Source organism: Canis lupus, chromosome 17, assembly GCF_048164855.1.
Source record: "Canis lupus baileyi chromosome 17, mCanLup2.hap1, whole genome shotgun sequence".
Lineage (NCBI taxonomy): Eukaryota > Metazoa > Chordata > Mammalia > Carnivora > Canidae > Canis > Canis lupus.
In genome coordinates this window covers 62,999,096-63,017,195 of record NC_132854.1, presented here as the reverse complement: position 1 = coordinate 63,017,195, position 18,100 = coordinate 62,999,096, and the positions used below count along the sequence as shown (strand labels likewise).

Genomic DNA, 18,100 nt, shown 5'->3' with positions numbered 1-18,100 from the left:
CTAACCCTAACCCTAACCCTAACCCCTAACCCTAACCCGTTCCCTAACCCTAACCCTAACCCTAACCCGTTCCCTAACCCTAACCCTAACCCTAACCCTAACCCTAACCCTAACCCTAACCCTAACCCGTTCCCTAACCCTAACCCGTTCCCTAACCCTAACCCTAACCCTAACCCTAACCCTAACCCTAACCCTAACCCTAACCCTAACCCTAACCCTAACCCTAACCCTAACCCTAACCCTAACCCTAACCCTAACCCTAACCCTAACCCTAACCCTAACCCTAACCCTAACCCTAACCCTAACCCTAACCCTAACCCTAACCCGTTCCCTAACCCTAACCCGTTCCCTAACCCGTTCCCTAACCCGTTCCCTAACCCTAACCCTAACCCGTTCCCTAACCCGTTCCCTAACCCGTTCCCTAACCCTAACCCTAACCCTAACCCTAACCCTAACCCTAACCCGTTCCCTAACCCTAACCCGTTCCCTAACCCTAACCCTAACCCTAACCCTAACCCTAACCCTAACCCTAACCCTAACCCGTTCCCTAACCCTAACCCGTTCCCTAACCCTAACCCTAACCCTAACCCGTTCCCTAACCCTAACCCGTTCCCTAACCCTAACCCGTTCCCTAACCCGTTCCCTAACCCGTTCCCTAACCCTAACCCTAACCCGTTCCCTAACCCGTTCCCTAACCCGTTCCCTAACCCTAACCCTAACCCTAACCCCTAACCCTAACCCTAACCCGTTCCCTAACCCTAACCCGTTCCCTAACCCTAACCCTAACCCTAACCCTAACCCTAACCCTAACCCTAACCCTAACCCGTTCCCTAACCCTAACCCGTTCCCTAACCCTAACCCTAACCCTAACCCTAACCCTAACCCGTTCCCTAACCCTAACCCTAACCCTAACCCTAACCCTAACCCGTTCCCTAACCCGTTCCCTAACCCTAACCCTAACCCTAACCCTAACCCGTTCCCTAACCCGTTCCCTAACCCGTTCCCTAACCCGTTCCCTAACCCTAACCCGTTCCCTAACCCTAACCCCTAACCCGTTCCCTAACCCGTTCCCTAACCCCTTCCCTAACCCTAACCCTAACCCTAACCCTAACCCTAACCCGTTCCCTAACCCCTTCCCTAACCCTAAACCTAACCCTAACCGGTTCCCTATCCCTAACCCGTTCCCTAACCCTAATCCGTTCCCTAACCCTAACCTATTCCCTAATCCGTTCCCTAACCCTAACCCGTTCCCTAACCCTAACCCCTTCCCTAACCCTAACCCCTTCCCTAACCCTAACCCTAACCCTAACCCGTTCCCTATCTCTAACCCTTTCCCTAACCCTAATCCGTTCCCTAACCCTAACCCTAACCCTAACCTGTACCCTAACCTGTACCCTAACCCATAACCGTAAACCTGCCTTCAGCCCTTACCCTATACTCTAACCCCATCCCCCACTCTATCTCTAACCGTATTCCCTCCCATTCCCTAACCCTAAACCCTATAACCTATCTGTAGCATTACCCTAATCCAGACCCTAACTCAATTTCCTAATCCCTAATACCTTACTTTAACTCCTACCTCTTGACCCTTACCCCATCCCTCACCCTCACCAGTAACTCGTAAGCATAACCATGATCACTAATCCATATCATCTAACCTAACCTTAACCACCTATTGCTCACCCTAAACCCTAACCCTATCTCAATTCTCCCCATTCACTTACCTTGTCGTTCTGAGTAGTCCTGCTGAGGTGAAAGTGACTCTGAACAGCGCCTCCAGGGTCCTCCAGCGGGTCCTGAGGAAGCTGGACTCCTGTCATGGCGGACGTGGCCCCATGTGTTCCTGAGTCATAGACAGCGGGTCCTGAGGACGAGAGGGGTCCTGTCACTGTGGATTATGCCACACATCCTCCAGAAGCCTCCCCACAGGTTCTGAGGAGGCCAGGCTCCTGTCACCATGGACACAGCCCCACATGGGACTGAAGCCTATCCGCGGGTCCTGAGAAGGCCAGGACTCCTGTCAGCGTAGACGCGGCCCCACATCATCCCGAAGACTCACCGCAGGTCCTGAGGAAGCTGCGGCTACTGTCAGCGTGGACGCGACCCCACGTCATCCCGCAAACTCCCCGCGGGTCCTGAGGAGGCTGGGGCTCCTGTCCCCGCGGACACAGCCCCACGTCATCCCGAAAACTCACCGTGGGTCCTAAGGAGGCCAGGACTCCTGTCAGCGAGGACGGGGCCCCACATCTTCCTGAAGTCTCACCGCGGGTCCTGAGGAGACCGGGCTCCTGTCAGCGTGGACGGGGCTCCACATCCTCTGGAAGCCTCACCGGGAGTCCTGAGGAGGCCAGGGCTCCTGTCACTGTGGAGGCAGCCCCACATGGTCCTAAAGCCTACCCGCGGGTACTGAGGAGGCCGGGGCTCCTGTCAGCGTGGACGCGGCCCCACGTCCTCCTCAGGCCTCCAGAGCGCAAAGGGGCTCCTGTTACGTGCTACTGCGCACGTGCGCCCTTGACCCGGGCCTGGGTTCGGGCGCCCCCTGCGGGACGCTCAGGAGCTGAAGGAGGCCATGCAGGAGGCGGCGTCCCCGCGCCCAGGGCCGGACCTGCCTCCTTCCAGGCTCCAGCTGAGACCTAGGAGCTTCGGAAACGTCGCGCTGAAATGGAGCACAACACCCGGCTTCCCCAGAAATGCTTAATGACAATGAATTGGAACCCACAGGATGCGAAATGAAATGTGGACCAAACTTTTACCACGTCTACCAAGACTCATTCAACCCTCTTCCACTGTGGGCAGGACCGCGGGCTAGTGCAGCCGCCCTGGAAACAGTCAGGAGGCTCCTCAGGAAGTTACCGATAGACCTGCCCTGCGACCGGCAGGTGCACGGCCTGGAGCTCACTCCGAAGATACAGATGCAATGAAACGCCGGGACACCTGCGCCCCGATGTCTACAGCAGCCGGGTCCACAGTAGCCACACTGTGGGAGGAGCCTCGGTGCCTTCAGACAGATGATGGCTAAAGAGGATGGGAGATAGATGATGGTCATAGAGAGAAGAATGGTACTCAGCTATCAAAGAGAAGGAAATCTTGCCATTTGCAATGACGCGGATAGAACTAGAGGGATCATGTTAAGTGAAATAAGTCAGTCGGGAAAAAGAATGACCGTGTGGTGTCATTCATAGGTGGAATTAAAGAAGCAAAGCAGATGAACTACTGTGAAGGGAAGGAAAAACAAATAAGATGAAAACAGATGCAGGAAATACACTCTTAATCATAGGAAACAAACTGAAGGTCGCTGGAGGGGGGGGAGGGGTTAACGGGGGATGGGCACGAAGGAGGGCAGGTGATAGCACGAGCACTGCTGTTCTCTCCAACTGGTGAATCCCTGAATTCTACCTCTGAAAGTAGAATTATGCTTTCGTTATAACGAAAACACTATACGTTAATTATTTGGGTTTAAATTAAATTAAGTTAAAAAATACCAGTTGTATCAGAGCACATTTCCTTCTACACTCTCTGTTCTGCGCCTTCAGCTTATGCTGGAACCACCCCCTGTGGGTCTAAGTAGGTGCCACGCCTCGTTCATGGCCCAACCCAGGGCTAGAACTCAGGACCCCGAGATCAGGACCGGAGGTGAGGTCAGGAGTCGGATGCTTAACCGACAGAGCCAGCCGGGGGTCCGAGAACCACACTGCTTTATCCTGTGTCTCTGTGACATCGTTTGAAATAGGAAAGTGCTGCGTCCCGCTCTGTCCTGCTTTTCCAATACTGATTTGCTGTCCGGGGGGGCTGACAGATGTTAGGTTTTTTTTTTTTTTTTTCCTATTTCTAGGATCTACCACCATGATTTTGATAGGAATGACATTGAAACCGAGGGTGGCTTCAGGAACTGCGGACACTTTCACAAGATGAGGCTTCCACCCCACGAGCCCAGGACGACCTCCCAGAGCCTGGTATGGCTCAGTGCATAAGTCTTGTGCTCCTTTGGTTCAGGCTCATTATTTATTCTCTGTGATGCTCCTGAGAAGGGAGTCACGTCCTTCATTTCCTTCCTGAGTGCTCATTATTGGGACACAGCAAGGCTACTGAGCTCTGTAGGTTCAGTTGGTGTCCCGTGAATTTACTGAATTCAATCATTAGTTCTAACAGGTTTTGGTGTGGGCTCTCGGGTTTCCTGTTTCTAGTACCGCGTCTTCAGCAAATAGGGACAGTGTGACGTCCCCCTTCCAGGTGTGAAACCTTTGCTGTTTCCTGTCTGTTGACTACATTAGGACTTCCAGTGCTGAGAGGGGACCTCCTTGGCTTGTTCCTGCTCTTAGGGGAGACGATTTCAGGTTTTCACCCTTGAAGATGATGTCAGCTTCCTAGCGGCCTTTATTCTGTTGATAGACATTTCCTCAAAACCCACTATGCTTTTGATGCTGTATTTTGTCAAATGTTTTTTCTGCAACTCTTGAGAGGATCGTATGCTTTTTGTCCTTTCTCTCGTTTTTCTTTTTTTTAAGATTTTATTTATATATCCTTGAGAGACACAGAGACACAGAGAGAGAAAGACAGAGACACGGGCAGAGGGAAAAGGCGGCTCCATGTAGGGAACCCGACGTGGGACTCGATCCCGGGACTCCAGGATCACGCCCTGGGCTGAAGGCAGGCGCTAAACCGCTGAACCACCGGGGGCTACCCCATGTCCTTTCTCTGGTTAATGTGATGGATCCTGCTGACTGATGGACAGAGGGGCCGTGGGTAGGACACGGGCGACGTAGATGAACAATAGTAACAGCTATAAGCGTCTGGTTTGTAAATAAAATAAGTCACAGAAATTTAGAAAATACAGCCTAGGGAATAGAGTCAGTACTGTTGTGATAACTTTATACGGGGACAGACGGTGACGCTGCTTCTCGTGGGGGGAGCTGAGTAAGGCACAGAATTGTCAAGTCTCTAGTTGTAGCCCTGAAACTACTGTCACATTGTGTGTTGACTGTACTTCAGTAAATATCAAGGAAAAGGGGTTTCTGGTAGGACTCCCGGTGGGTCCGTGAAAGGCATTTACACGGTCGTTACACACACGAAGACACCTCTGCAGAGGGGATAAAGATGCTCACGTGTCTTCATGTTAATTTTTAGAAAATTTACTTGAGAGAGGGTGCGGTAGGGAGGAGCAGAGGGAGAGGGGAACCTGGAGTGGACTCCTCACCCAACGGAGCCCGAGCCCCACGTGAGGCTCCATGCCACAACCTCGAGATCCTGACCTGAGCCAAATTAAAGAGTCGACGTGGAACCGACTGAACCACCCAGGAGCCCCTCAAATGTTAAGTGCGACCCCATGCTGTGAACTCTGGGGGTCGGGGGGACATCTGTGACCCCCAGTCTGCCTAGAATGGTGGGAGGCCTGCAGGGCCCGAGGATGGGGGAGGGTGCCTGCATCCCCTTCCCACCTGGCGGGGGGACAGGACCCTCCCCCGGGACCCTTGGCCTTCAGGGTGAAGGGCTAAGTGCTGATTGGACCCCGCCTGCCCACAGTGATGATGCGGGACCCCACTGTGGGCGGAACTGTGACGCCCCCGGGTTCCACCACTGCCTGGCGCTCACTGTGCTTCTGCAGACCTTCGGAAGCACTCGTGCTTTGGATCTGGCTCACAGCGACCCGACTCTCCTGCTCTCCCAAGTAGCTCAGTACTCCCACTCTCCTCAGTACCCCCACTCTCCCCAGTATCCCCACTCTCCCCAGTACTCACACTCACCCCAGTACCCCAACTCTCCCACTCTCCCCAGTACTCCCACTCTCCCCAGTACCCCAACTCTCCCACTCTCCCCAGTACCCCAGAACTCCCACTCTACCCAGTTCCCCAACTCTCCCACTCTACCCAGTACACGATGCATAAAGAGGAGGCGCTCACACAGCGATAGGTCACAGGTGAGTGGCCCCTGATGCCTGCTCCCCGTGGGCCACTCTGGGGCCTGTGGGTCCGGGTGGGGGCGCTGGCCTCCTGGGCTGGGGTCCAAAACACCCCGACCCCAATGAGATGACCTTGAGCAGCTCCTGCAGCCCTTCCACAGCCCCACGGGGTGAGGGTGGCCCCCTAAGGCCCTGTCCAGGGAAAGAGGCTGCAGTCAGAGTTTGGCAGCTCCCTCGGGACCCCCGCTCCCCTGTAAGGCCTGTGCTATTCAGGGAGACACAATACGTGACCTTTCCAGCCCGTCCTAGATGCAAGGACCCCGACAGGGATGACACCCCCCCGCCCCACTCTGTGGTGAGGGGAGGACGGTCAGGGCCTGCTGGGTCCCCCTGACCGGTGAGCAGGCTTACTCTTCACGCACTGGAATGCGGGCAGAGTCCCTCGTGCTCCCCCCAGAACCCCCCTCAGGCTATTCACGCATCGTTGCCCTCAGTGTGGGGAGTTTGGTCGCACTCTTGCTGGCATCAGGTTTTAATTTTGATGAAGTCTAGTCCGTTGCTTTCTCCCCTCGGTCGTTGTGCTTGTGGAATCTAAGAGAAACCTTCGATATCCCCCGGGCTGGGAGACATCAACCCGAGCATCAGATCGGCAGTTCGCCAGAGCCTCCTGGGTCCCCCGCCCGTGTGCTCCTGATACCGGGGTGGGAGCGCACTGTGATCCCAGCGTGACGGCGTGTCCTGGGACAGTGGCTGGGAAGGTGGACTGTAGGTGGGCGAGTGACAGACAGGCAGTGAGGGCCGGCGTGTGATGTTCTAGCCAAGCCTCTGCCCCTCAGGGCTATGGGGTTGTCTCCGGCTCTGGTCAGATGGAGGGGGACCTGCCCACGGGGAACACCCAGACGCATGTGTCCTCGGAAGGTTTTCATGTGCCGTCATTCTTGGATGTGTTTGGATTGCAGCACCATGCAGGAGGACTCGGAGAACCTACTGGCCTTGTGAAGGGAGGATATCGTGGCCCGGTACCATCAGGTGAGGCCCAGAAGGGACCATAGACAATACACACCCACGACAAGGGAGACCATACCTGCAAGGCAGGGGAGGCCCAGGAGAGGATCAGAGCCAAGGATGAGTCAGGTCAGCCCAGACAAGGACCATAGTCACCAGGAACAAGTGAGACCCTGGGGATGGTACTGGTGTCAGTAGCAACTAAGGGTCCATCCTGGATGTTAGTCATTGGTAGCTGAGGAGCCCAGTCACCAGGTATGGTGAGGCCCAGGTGGGGACCACAGTCACCAGGTCCAGATGAAGTCCACAGCTACCATGTCCAGGTGAGGCCCAGGTGGGGACCAGAGTCACCAGGTCCAGGTGAGGCAAAGGTGGAGACCACAGTCACCAGGTCACAGTGAAGCCAAGGTGGGAACCGCCTTAATAGAAATGCGAACTCTTCTCACTGTAGTGTTCCAGCTGTTCTCTCTTTAAATCTCAGGCCGAATTCATAGGTTTTCAGGATGATTTGAGAGTTAGCTAGGTAGTTTGGTAGGGACAGGTGACTTGGGGACCCTACTCTTCGGCTGTCTTGCCCTTCTGACAGGAATATTTTTAGCAGTGAACAGTAAAGTCTGTTTATTAAAAGTTGTTATTAATTTGTGCAAACAAATTTCTGTAGGCTTAAAGCAACTGTGAATCACACATATCCACACTGGCTAGAAAAATTTTTTAACCTGAGTTTCTAGATCATTTTCATTATGTGAATGATTTCTTTCCAAAACTAATTACCAAAGGAAGTAGGGCAATGTGACAAGAGAAATAGCCAAACAACATGAGAAAAAAGAAACAAACAAAAAAAACCTAAGCATTTTTCTTGGGATGAGAGAAATCCTGATCGTGTAAGGTTTTTTTCACCCTGCCCTGAGAAAAACCAATTCCCTGACTCAGATGCGTCAGGAGACAACTGGGTTTCTGATCCAGTAAATCGTGACGGCCTCTGGCACTTGGTTCCCACAGCTGTGGATGTGACCTCAGACCGGCTCGGTGGTTTCCAGGCTGCACTTGGAGGAATTGGAAGGGCTCTGAACATGCACCTTAGGGGCAGTCTGGGATCCATACCCTACAGCTTTTAATTGATAGGTACACCAACTCACATAAAACTTTGCTAGAAAGAAGTCGAATTGTGTGTTTTAAGAATTGAAAATGGGCAGCCTGGGTGGCTCAGCCGTTTAGCACTGCCTTCTTGCCCAGGGCGTGATCCTGGAGACCCAGAATGGAGTCCCACTTCGGGCTCCCTGCATGGAGCCTGCCTCTCCCTCTGCCTGTGTCTCTGCCTCTCTCTCTCTCTCTTTCTCTCTCTCTCTCATGAATAAATAGATAAAATATATTTTTAACAAGTATATTGTAGGGCAGCCCCGGTGGCTCAGCGATTTAGCGCCACCTTCAGCCCAGTGTGGGATGCTGGAGATGCAGCATGGAGTCCCACGTCAGGCTCCCTGCATGGAACCTGCTTCTCCCTCTATCTGTGTCTCTGCCTCTCTCTCCCTCTCTCTCTCTCAAATAATAAATAAATAAATAAATAAATAAATAAATAAATAAATAAATAAATAATAAATAAATAAATAAATAAAATGAAAAAGTATATGGCAGCTATATTGGTAGCTATATTAATCAAGTGTGTTGTTTTTGGGGGGAGGAGCAAGATGGCGGAAGAGTAGGGTCTCCAAATCACCTGTCTCCACCAAACTACCTAGAAAACCTTCAAATTATCCTGAAAATCTATGAATTCGGCCTGAGATTTAAAGAGAGACCAGCTGGAATGCTACAGTGAGAAGAGTTCGCGCATCTATCAAGGTAGGAAGACGGGGAAAAAGAAATAAAGGAACAAAGGCCTCCAAGGGGGAGGGGCCCCGCGAGGAGCTGGGCTGAGGCCAGGGCGAGTGTCCCCAGGACAGGAGAGCCCCGTCCCGGAGACGCAGGAGCTGCACCGACCTTCCCGGGGGAAAGGGGCTCGCGGGGAGTTGGAGCAAGACCCAGGAGGGCGAGGATGCCCTCGGGCTCCCTGGGACAGTAACAGAGCAACTGCGCGCCCAGGAGAGTGCGCCGAGCTCCCTAAGGGCTGCAGCGCGCGGCGGGACCCGGAGCAGCTCGGAGGGGCTCGGGCGGCAGCTCCGCGGAGGGGGTTGCGCAGCCCGGGAGCGCGAATCCAACAGCGCAGGCTCCGGAGCACAGGGCGCCGAGACACAGCCCAGGATCCCGCAGAGGCCGGGAGGGCCCAGGACAGCAAGGACGCCCCTGCCCCAGCTGAGCAGAGCAGCGGCCCCGCCCCGGAGCCTCCAGGCCCTGCAGACGGAGTTCCTGCCGGAGCTGAATCCAGGTTTCCAGAGCTGCGCCGCCACTGGGGCTGTTCCTCCTGCGGCCTCACAGGGTAAACAACCCCCACTGAGCCCTGCACCAGGCAGGGGCAGAGCAGCTCCCCCAACTGCTAACACCTGAAAATCAGCACAACAGGCCCCTCCCCCAGAAGATCAGCTAGACTGACAACTTCCAGGAGAAGTCAAGGGACTTAAAGAACACAGAATCAGAAGATACTCCCCTGTGGTTCTTTTTGTTTGTTTGTTTTTGTTTCTGTTTTGTTTTGCTTTTTGATTTGTTTCCTTCCCCCACCCCCTTTTTTTCTCCTTTCTTTTTCTTTCTCTTTTTCTTCTTTTTTTTTCGTTTTTTTTTTCTTTTTCTTCCCTTTTTCTTTCTCTTTCTCTTTTCTTTCCTTCTTTCTCTCCTCTCTTTTTCCCAATACAATTTGCTTTGGGCCACTCTGCACTGAGCAAAATGACTAGAAGGAAAACCTCACCTCAAAAGAAAGAATCAGAAACAGTCCTCTCTCCCACAGAGTTACAAAATCTGGATTACAATTCAATATCAGAAAGCCAATTCAGAAGCACTATTATACAGCTACTGGTGGCTCTAGAAAAAAAGTATAAAGGACTCAAGAGACTTCATGACTGCAGAATTTAGAGCTAATCAGGCAGAAATTAAAAATCAATTGAATGAGATGCAATCCAAACTAGAAGTCCTAACGACGAGGGTTAACGAGGTGGAAGAACGAGTGAGTGACATAGAAGACAAGTTGATAGCAAAGAGGGAAACTGAGGAAAAAAGAGACAAACAATTAAAAGACCATGAAGATAGATTAAGGGAAATAAACGACAGCCTGAGGAAGAAAAACCTACGTTTAATTGGGGTTCCCGAGGACGCCGAAAGGGACAGAGGGCCAGAATATGTATTTGAACAAATTCTAACTGAAAATTTTCCTAATCTGGGAAGGGAAACAGGCATTCAGATCCAGGAAATAGAGAGATCCCCCCCCTAAGATCAATAAAAACCGTTCAACACCTCGACATTTAATTGTGAAGCTTGCAAATTCCAAAGATAAGGAGAAGATCCTTAAAGCAGCAAGAGACAAGAAATCCCTGACTTTTATGGGGAGGAGTATTAGGGTAACAGTAGAACTCTCCACAGAGACCTGGAAGGCCAGAAAGGGCTGGCAGGATATATTCAGGGTCCTAAATGAGAAGAACATTCAACCAAGAATACTTTATCCAGCAAGGCTCTCATTCAAAATGGAAGGAGAGATAAAGAGCTTCCAAGACAGGCAGCAACTAAAAGAATATGTGACCTCCAAACCAGCTCTGCAAGAAATTTTAAGGGGGACTCTTAAAATTCCCCTTTAAGAAGAAGTTCAGTGGAACAGTCCACAAAAACAAAGACTGAATAGATATCATGATGACACTAAACTCATATCTCTCAATAGTAACTCTGAATGTGAACGGGCTTAATGACCCCATCAAAAGGCGCAGGGTTTCAGACTGGATAAAAAAGCAGGAGCCATCTATTTGCTGTCTACAAGAGACTCATTTTAGACAGAAGGACACCTACAGCCTGAAAATAAAAGGTTGGAGAACCATTTACCATTCGAATGGTCCTCAAAAGAAAGCAGGGGTAGCCATCCTTATATCAGATAAACTAAAATTTACCCCAAAGACTGTAGTGAGAGATGAAGAGGGACACTATATCATACTTAAAGGATCTATTCAACAAGAGGACTTAACAATCCTCAATATATATGCTCCGAATGTGGGAGCTGCCAAATATATACATCAATTATTAACCAAAGTGAAGAAATACTTAGATAATAATACACTTATACTTGGTGACTTCAATCTAGCTCTTTCTATACTCGATAGGTCTTCTAAGCAAAACATCTCCAAAGAAACGAGAGCTTTAAATGATACGCTGGACCAGATGGATTTCACAGATATCTACAGAACGTTACATCCAAACTCAACTGAATACACATTCTTCTCAAGCGCACATGGAACTTTCTCCAGAATAGACCACATATTGGGTCACAAATCGGGTCTGAAACGATACCAAAAGATTGGGATTGTCCCCTGCATATTCTCGGACCATAATGCCTTGAAATTAGAACTAAATCACAACAAGAAGTTTGGAAGGACCTCAAACACATGGAGGTTAAGGAACATCCTGCTAAAAGATAAAAGGGTCAACCAGGAAATTAAGGAAGAATTAAAAAGATTCATGGAAACTAATGAGAATGAAGATACAACCGTTCAAAATCTTTGGGATGCAGCAAAAGCAGTCCTAAGGGGGAAATACATCGCAATACAAGCATCCATTCAAAAACTGGAAAGAACTCAAATACAAAAGTTAACCTTACACATAAAGGAGCTAGAGAAAAAACAGCAAATAGATCCTACACCCAAGAGAAGAGGGGAGTTAATAAGGATTCGAGCAGAACTCAACGAAATCGAGACCAGAAGAACTGTGGAACAGATCAACAGAACCAGGAGTTTGTTCTTTGAAAGAATTAATAAGATAGATAAACCATTAGCCAGCCTTATTAAAAAGAAGAGAGAGAAGACTCAAATTAATAAAATCATGAATGAGAAAGGAGAGATCACTACCAACACCAAGGAAATACAAACGATTTTAAAAACATATTATGAACAGCTATACGCCAATAAATTAGGCAATCTAGAAGAAATGGACGCATTCCTGGAAAGCCACAAACTACCAAAACTGGAACAGGAAGAAATAGAAAACCTGAACAGGCCAATAACCAGGGAGGAAATTGAAGCAGTCATCAAAAACCTCCCAAGACACAAGAGTCCAGGGCCAGGTGGCTTCCCAGGGGAATTTTATCAAACGTTTAAAGAAGAAACCATACCTATTCTCCTAAAGCTGTTTGGAAAGATAGAAAGAGATGGAGTACTTCCAAATTCGTTCTATGAAGCCAGCATCACCTTAATTCCAAAGCCAGACAAAGACCCCGCCAAAAAGGAGAATTACAGACCAATATCCCTGATGAACATGGAAGCAAAAATTCTCACCAAGATACTGGCCAATAGGATCCAACAGTACATTAAGAAAATTATTCACCATGACCAAGTAGGATTTATCCCTGGGACACAAGGCTGGTTCAACACCCGTAAAACAATCAATGTGATTCATCATATCAGCAAGAGAAAAACCAAGAACCATATGATCCTCTCATTGGATGCAGAGAAAGCATTTGACAAAATACAGCATCCATTCCTGATCAAAACTCTTCAGAGTGTAGGGATAGAGGGAACATTCCTCGACATCTTAAAAGCCATCTATGAAAAGCCCACAGCAAATATCATTCTCAATGGGGAAGCACTGGGAGCCTTTCCCCTAAGATCACGAACAAGACAGGGATGTCCACTCTCACCACTGCTGTTCAACATAGTACTGGAGGTCCTAGCCTCAGCAATCAGACAACAAAAAGACATTAAAGGCATTCAAATTGGCAAAGAAGAGGTCAAACTCTCCCTCTTCGCCGATGACATGATACTCTACATAGAAAACCCAAAAGTCTCCACCCCAAGATTGCTAGAACTCATACAGCAATTCGGTAGTGTGGCAGGATACAAAATCAATGCCCAGAAGTCAGTGGCATTTCTATACACTAACAATGAGACTGAAGAAAGAGAAATTAAGGAGTCAATCCCATTTACAATTGCACCCAAAAGCATAAGATACCTAGGAATAAACCTCACCAAAGAGGTAAAGGATCTATACCCTCAAAACTATAGAACACTTCTGAAAGAAATTGAGGAAGACACAAAGAGATGGAAAAATATAAAAATGCTCATGGATTGGCAGAATTAATATTGTGAAAATGTCAATGTTACCCAGGGCAATATACACGTTTAATGCAATCCCTATCAAAATACCATGGACTTTCTTCAGACAGTTAGAACAAATTATTTTAAGATTGGTGTGGAATCAGAAAAGACCCCGAATAGCCAGGGGAATTTTAAAAAAGAAAACCATAGCTGGGGGCATCACAATGCCAGATTTCAGGTTGTACTACAAAGCTGTGGTCATCAAGACAGTGTGGTACTGGCACAAAAACAGACACATAGATCAGTGGAACAGAATAGAGAATCCAGAAGTGGACCCTGAACTTTATGGGCAACTAATATTCGATAAAGGAGGAAAGACTATCCATTGGAAGAAAGACAGTCTCTTCAATAAATGATGCTGGGAAAATTGGACATCCACATGCAGAAGAATGAAACTAGACCACTCTCTTTCACCATACACAAAGATAAACTCAAAATGGATGAAAGATCTAAATGTGAGACAAGATTCCATCAAAATCCTAGAGAAGAACACAGGCAACACCCTTTTTGTACTCGGCCATAGTAACTTCTTGCAAGATACATCCACAAAGGCAAAAGAAACAAAAGCAAAAATGAACTATTGGGACTTCATCAAGATAAGAAGCTTTTGCACAGCAAAGGATACAGTCAACAAAACTCAAAGACAACCTACAGAATGGGAGAAGATATTTGCAAATGACAAATCAGATAAAGGGCTAGTTTCCAAGATCTATAAAGAACTTATTAAACTCAACACCAAAGAAACAAACAATCCAATCATGAAATGGGCAAAAGACATGAACAGAAATCTCACAGAGGAAGACATAGACATGGCCAACATGCATATGAGAAAATGCTCTGCATCACTTGCCATCAGGGAAATACAAATCAAAACTACAATGAGATACCACCTCACACCAGTGAGAATGGGGAAAATTAACAAGGCAGGAAACAACAAATGTTGGAGAGGATGCGGAGAAAAGGGAACCCTCATACACTGTTGGTGGGAATGTGAACTGGTGCAGCCACTCTGGAAAACTGTGTGGAGGTTCCTCAAACAGTTAAAAATATACCTGCCCTACGACCCAGCAATTGCACTGTTGGGGATTTACCCCAAAGATACAAATGCAATGAAACGCCGGGACACCTGCACCCCGATGTTTCTAGCAGCAATGGCCACTATAGCCAAACTGTGGAAGGAGCCTCGGTGTCCAACGAAAGATGAATGGATAAAGAAGATGTGGTTTATGTATACAATGGAATATTACTCAGCTATTAGAAATGACAAATACCCACCATTTGCTTCAACGTGGATGGAACTGGAGGGTATTATGCTGAGTGAAGTAAGTCAGTCGGAGAAGGACAAACATTATATGTTCTCATTCATTTGGGGAATATAAATAATAGTGAAAGGGAAAATAAGGGAAGGGAGAAGAAATGTGTGGGAAATATCAGAAAGGGAGACAGAACGTAAAGACTGCTAACTCTGGGAAACGAACTAGGGGTGGTAGAAGGGGAGGAGGGCGGGGTGTGGGAGTGAATGGGTGACGGGCACTGGGTGTTATTCTGTATGTTAGTAAATTGAACACCAATAAAAAAATAAATTAAAAAAAAAAGTGTGTTGTTTTTACATTTTATGGTGACTGGACCTAGCAAGTCTCTACATCAACAACCATCACTATTAGTCCTCACAACAGTGTCACGGGACAGGCAGTATTATTTCCTTTTTATAGATGAAATTGATGACCTCAAGCACATGCGGTTCCTTCCCTTTCTTTTTTTCTGTTCAGAATATACAAGCTATAAGTGAGTAAATTGCAAGAAACCCACTTGCGTGATGAACACCTCTACTTTCCTCAGATGATTTTAATATTTTTCTCAATTCTGAACTCCTTATCTATCTTACTACTCTTTTTGAATAACAGGATATGTTTTCCCAGGACTTGTTCAGAGAACCAGTCCCTGGATTAATGTCTTTCCCTAAGTATGAATCAGTGACCTGAAACAGACCCAGCATACACAGATTCTCCTATTTATTCAACACCCATCCATTCCAAAAAGAAGTCTATTTGGCCTTCTATATGACAGGTACAGAGACAGGCTCCGTCCCCACTGGGTTTCGATCTATGTCCCAGAGTACTACCTGCAGTCTTTTGAACTTCATATCAGGATCCTTAATGCTGATTTCTGAGGGCAAAACAAGCAAGTCCACAGTTCTCCTTCATGCTTCCCCAGCAGACCCTTGGGTTCTCTCCACAGTGTTGAACTGTTACTGAGCCATTGGTTGTGTAGGTCAGTCACAGAGCAGCATTGCCATCCAAAACAAAAAGGAGGAAAAAGGAGTTTGGAAGTAATTGGGTCTCACAAATTGTGGGGAGGGAATATTGAAACTGTGACAATGTTTCTTAGTGCACCTTTTCTCAGAGCCACATCTCTCCTGTTCTTGACTGAGGGACAGGAGAGTCTAGGTAGGAAGAAATAGGTAGGGGGCTACAGATTCAGGCTCACAAAGATCCTAAGGATGCTGAGATGTAAGGAAACCAGAAATAAAGAAACAAACGAGACCACCCTGCCCTAGGTATGGGTAGAGAGGGTCTTTTTTAGGACAGTCCTCTGTGCCCAAAAAAGGATAACCAGACTCCAAAAAGAAGTAAACCATTAAAGATGTGAAAGATGTTATCACTAGTCCTTACTCATGTGGGCAACCCAGCCTGGGCCCCTCCCACTCCTGAGAGCTTTCTCAGTATCCTTGCTTAATAAACTCCCGTCGCTTTACTCACTCTTTGTCCACCAGATTCATTCTTCGACTCCGTGAGACAAGAACCTGACTTTCTCACTTCATTCTGCCTGCTGCACTTCTCTTACCCAAGCTCCCTGGGAAATTACTTCATTGGCTTAATCCCATCTCACTCACCTCCTGCCTCATATCCTTTGGATTCTTCACCACCAAAGGCCAACGAACCAAGAGATGCATGGAGGGATAGAAGACCCAGGTGATAGGGGGAACTAAGGCCAAAAAAATATAGTTTAAAATTATATCTGCTTTTTTAAAAAAAGATTTTATTTGCTCATGAGAGACACACAGAGAGAGAGAGAGAGAAAGAGAGAGAGGCAGAGACAGAGACAAAGGGAGAAGCAGGCTCCCTGTGGGAAGCCCAATGTGGAACCCCATCCTAGGACCCCAGGATCAACCACTGAGCCACTCAGGCATCCCTACAATTACATTTCCTAACAAACTTGCAGTCCATAAACAAATACTTGAAACCGACAGAGTGGGACATTCTTACAAGAATTCACAGCTGCCTGAATGTTAATGCTTTGCTAGAGGCCAAAAGCAACATTTGTTTGCTGATAGCCAGACCTCCAGGATCCTATAAATCTTTCAAGTGTGAACATCCTTTTGGAAACTTCTTTTATCTCTAGAGTCCCCATCCCACACAGCAACTTAAAAGATTATAACCAAGGCTCCTCATAATCCTGGTGAAGCTTTTCAGGCCCAGGGGTCCTGTCCCCATACTTTAATAAAAACACCTTTTTGCATGGAAAATGTCTCAAGGATTCTCTCTTCACCACTGGCTCCTGGCCCACAGTACATCACAGGTACATCTCTGAGTTAATTGCATCAGCACATCAGGAAAGTACAGAAGATTTTTGCCTATCTTCTTCTATGACACATTCTGGAGGGGGACATTCCCATCTGTTCGATCTGGGTTTTTCTCTTCCTGGGATATATAGCTAGCTAGCTAGATAGATGATAGAGTGATAGATCTACTGATAGATCGATCCCAGGAACATAAATAGATGTTTATATAAACAAACATATAAACATAAATCTATGTTTCCACTTAATATATTTATTATTAAATGTATTACTCATAATATAATAATTATCTATAAACAGAACTATATATTTATATTTAAATATGCAAAATAAACATTTCTATATCTAATCTCTATACGTCCATATATAGATCTCCCTATAGAGATAGAGACAAAATGGTTAGAAAGAGATGTGTGCAGAAAGAGAGAGAAATAGATATAGACCTATAAATATGGAGAGGATCTGCTTTCAAATTCTATCCAACGACCTCTCCTCACAGGCACAGGCAAACGCACATACACATACTCAAGAACCTTCTGGTATGTGGCCATGACAGGAAATAACACCCCTTGAGTTGCCATCTCTTCTCCAACTTAAAGGTACCCGCTTTTCTCCAAAGAAGACCTACACAGAGTGAGCAAGCACATGAAAAAATGCTCCACGTGACTTTTCATCAGGGAGATAGAAATCAAAACCACAATGAGATACCACCTCACACCAGTGAAAATGGGAGAAATTAACAAGACGGGAAACGACAAATGTTGGAGAGGATGTGGAGAAAGTGGAACACTCTTGCATTGTTGGTGGGAATGTGAACTGGTGCAGCCACTCTGGAAAACAGTGTGGAGGTTCCTCAAAAAGCTGGAAATGGAGCTATACTACAACCCATCGATTGCACTACTGGGTATTTAACCCAAAGACACAGATGTAGTGAACTGACTGGACACTTGCACCCCAATGTTCACACCGGCAATGTTAATAGCCAAACTGTGGAAGGAGACTTGATGTCCTTCAACAGATGAATGGATAAAGAAGATGTGGTCTATATATACAATGTATTATTATTTAGCCATCTGCAAGGATGAATACCTACCATTTTCATGGACATGGAACTGGAGGGTATTATGCTGAATAAAATAAGCCACATGGAGAAAGAATTATCATGCGGTTTCACTCTTATGTCGAATGTAAGAAAGAGTGAAGAGGATCATAAGGGAGAGGAGGGAAACTGAGTGGAGAAAATTGAGAGAGGCAGTGTTGTCCCCAAGATTGCGAATCCGAGAAACCACGGAGGAGCCGACACTGATACAAACACACGAGGGTTTATTTACAAGCTCGAGCTTGGGTCCAAGTGTACCCGACACAACGGAGCAAGGACTTGGACCCTGAGACTAAGGGGCGTATCAG

General features: G+C 47.5%; 1 long non-coding RNA gene across 2 annotated transcripts; it reads left to right on the top strand.

Annotated features, from left to right (window-relative positions):
• Positions 1-5,710: 5,710 nt before the first annotated feature.
• LOC140608454 (uncharacterized) lies at positions 5,711-16,624 on the top strand. Of its 2 annotated transcripts, XR_012010491.1 has the most exons (4): positions 5,711-5,914; positions 6,856-6,925; positions 8,580-8,737; positions 15,887-16,624. It is a non-coding gene; the product is annotated as an uncharacterized lncRNA (long non-coding RNA). The 2 variants fall into 2 exon arrangements; XR_012010492.1 differs by lacking the exon at positions 8,580-8,737.
• Positions 16,625-18,100: the final 1,476 nt, after the last annotated feature.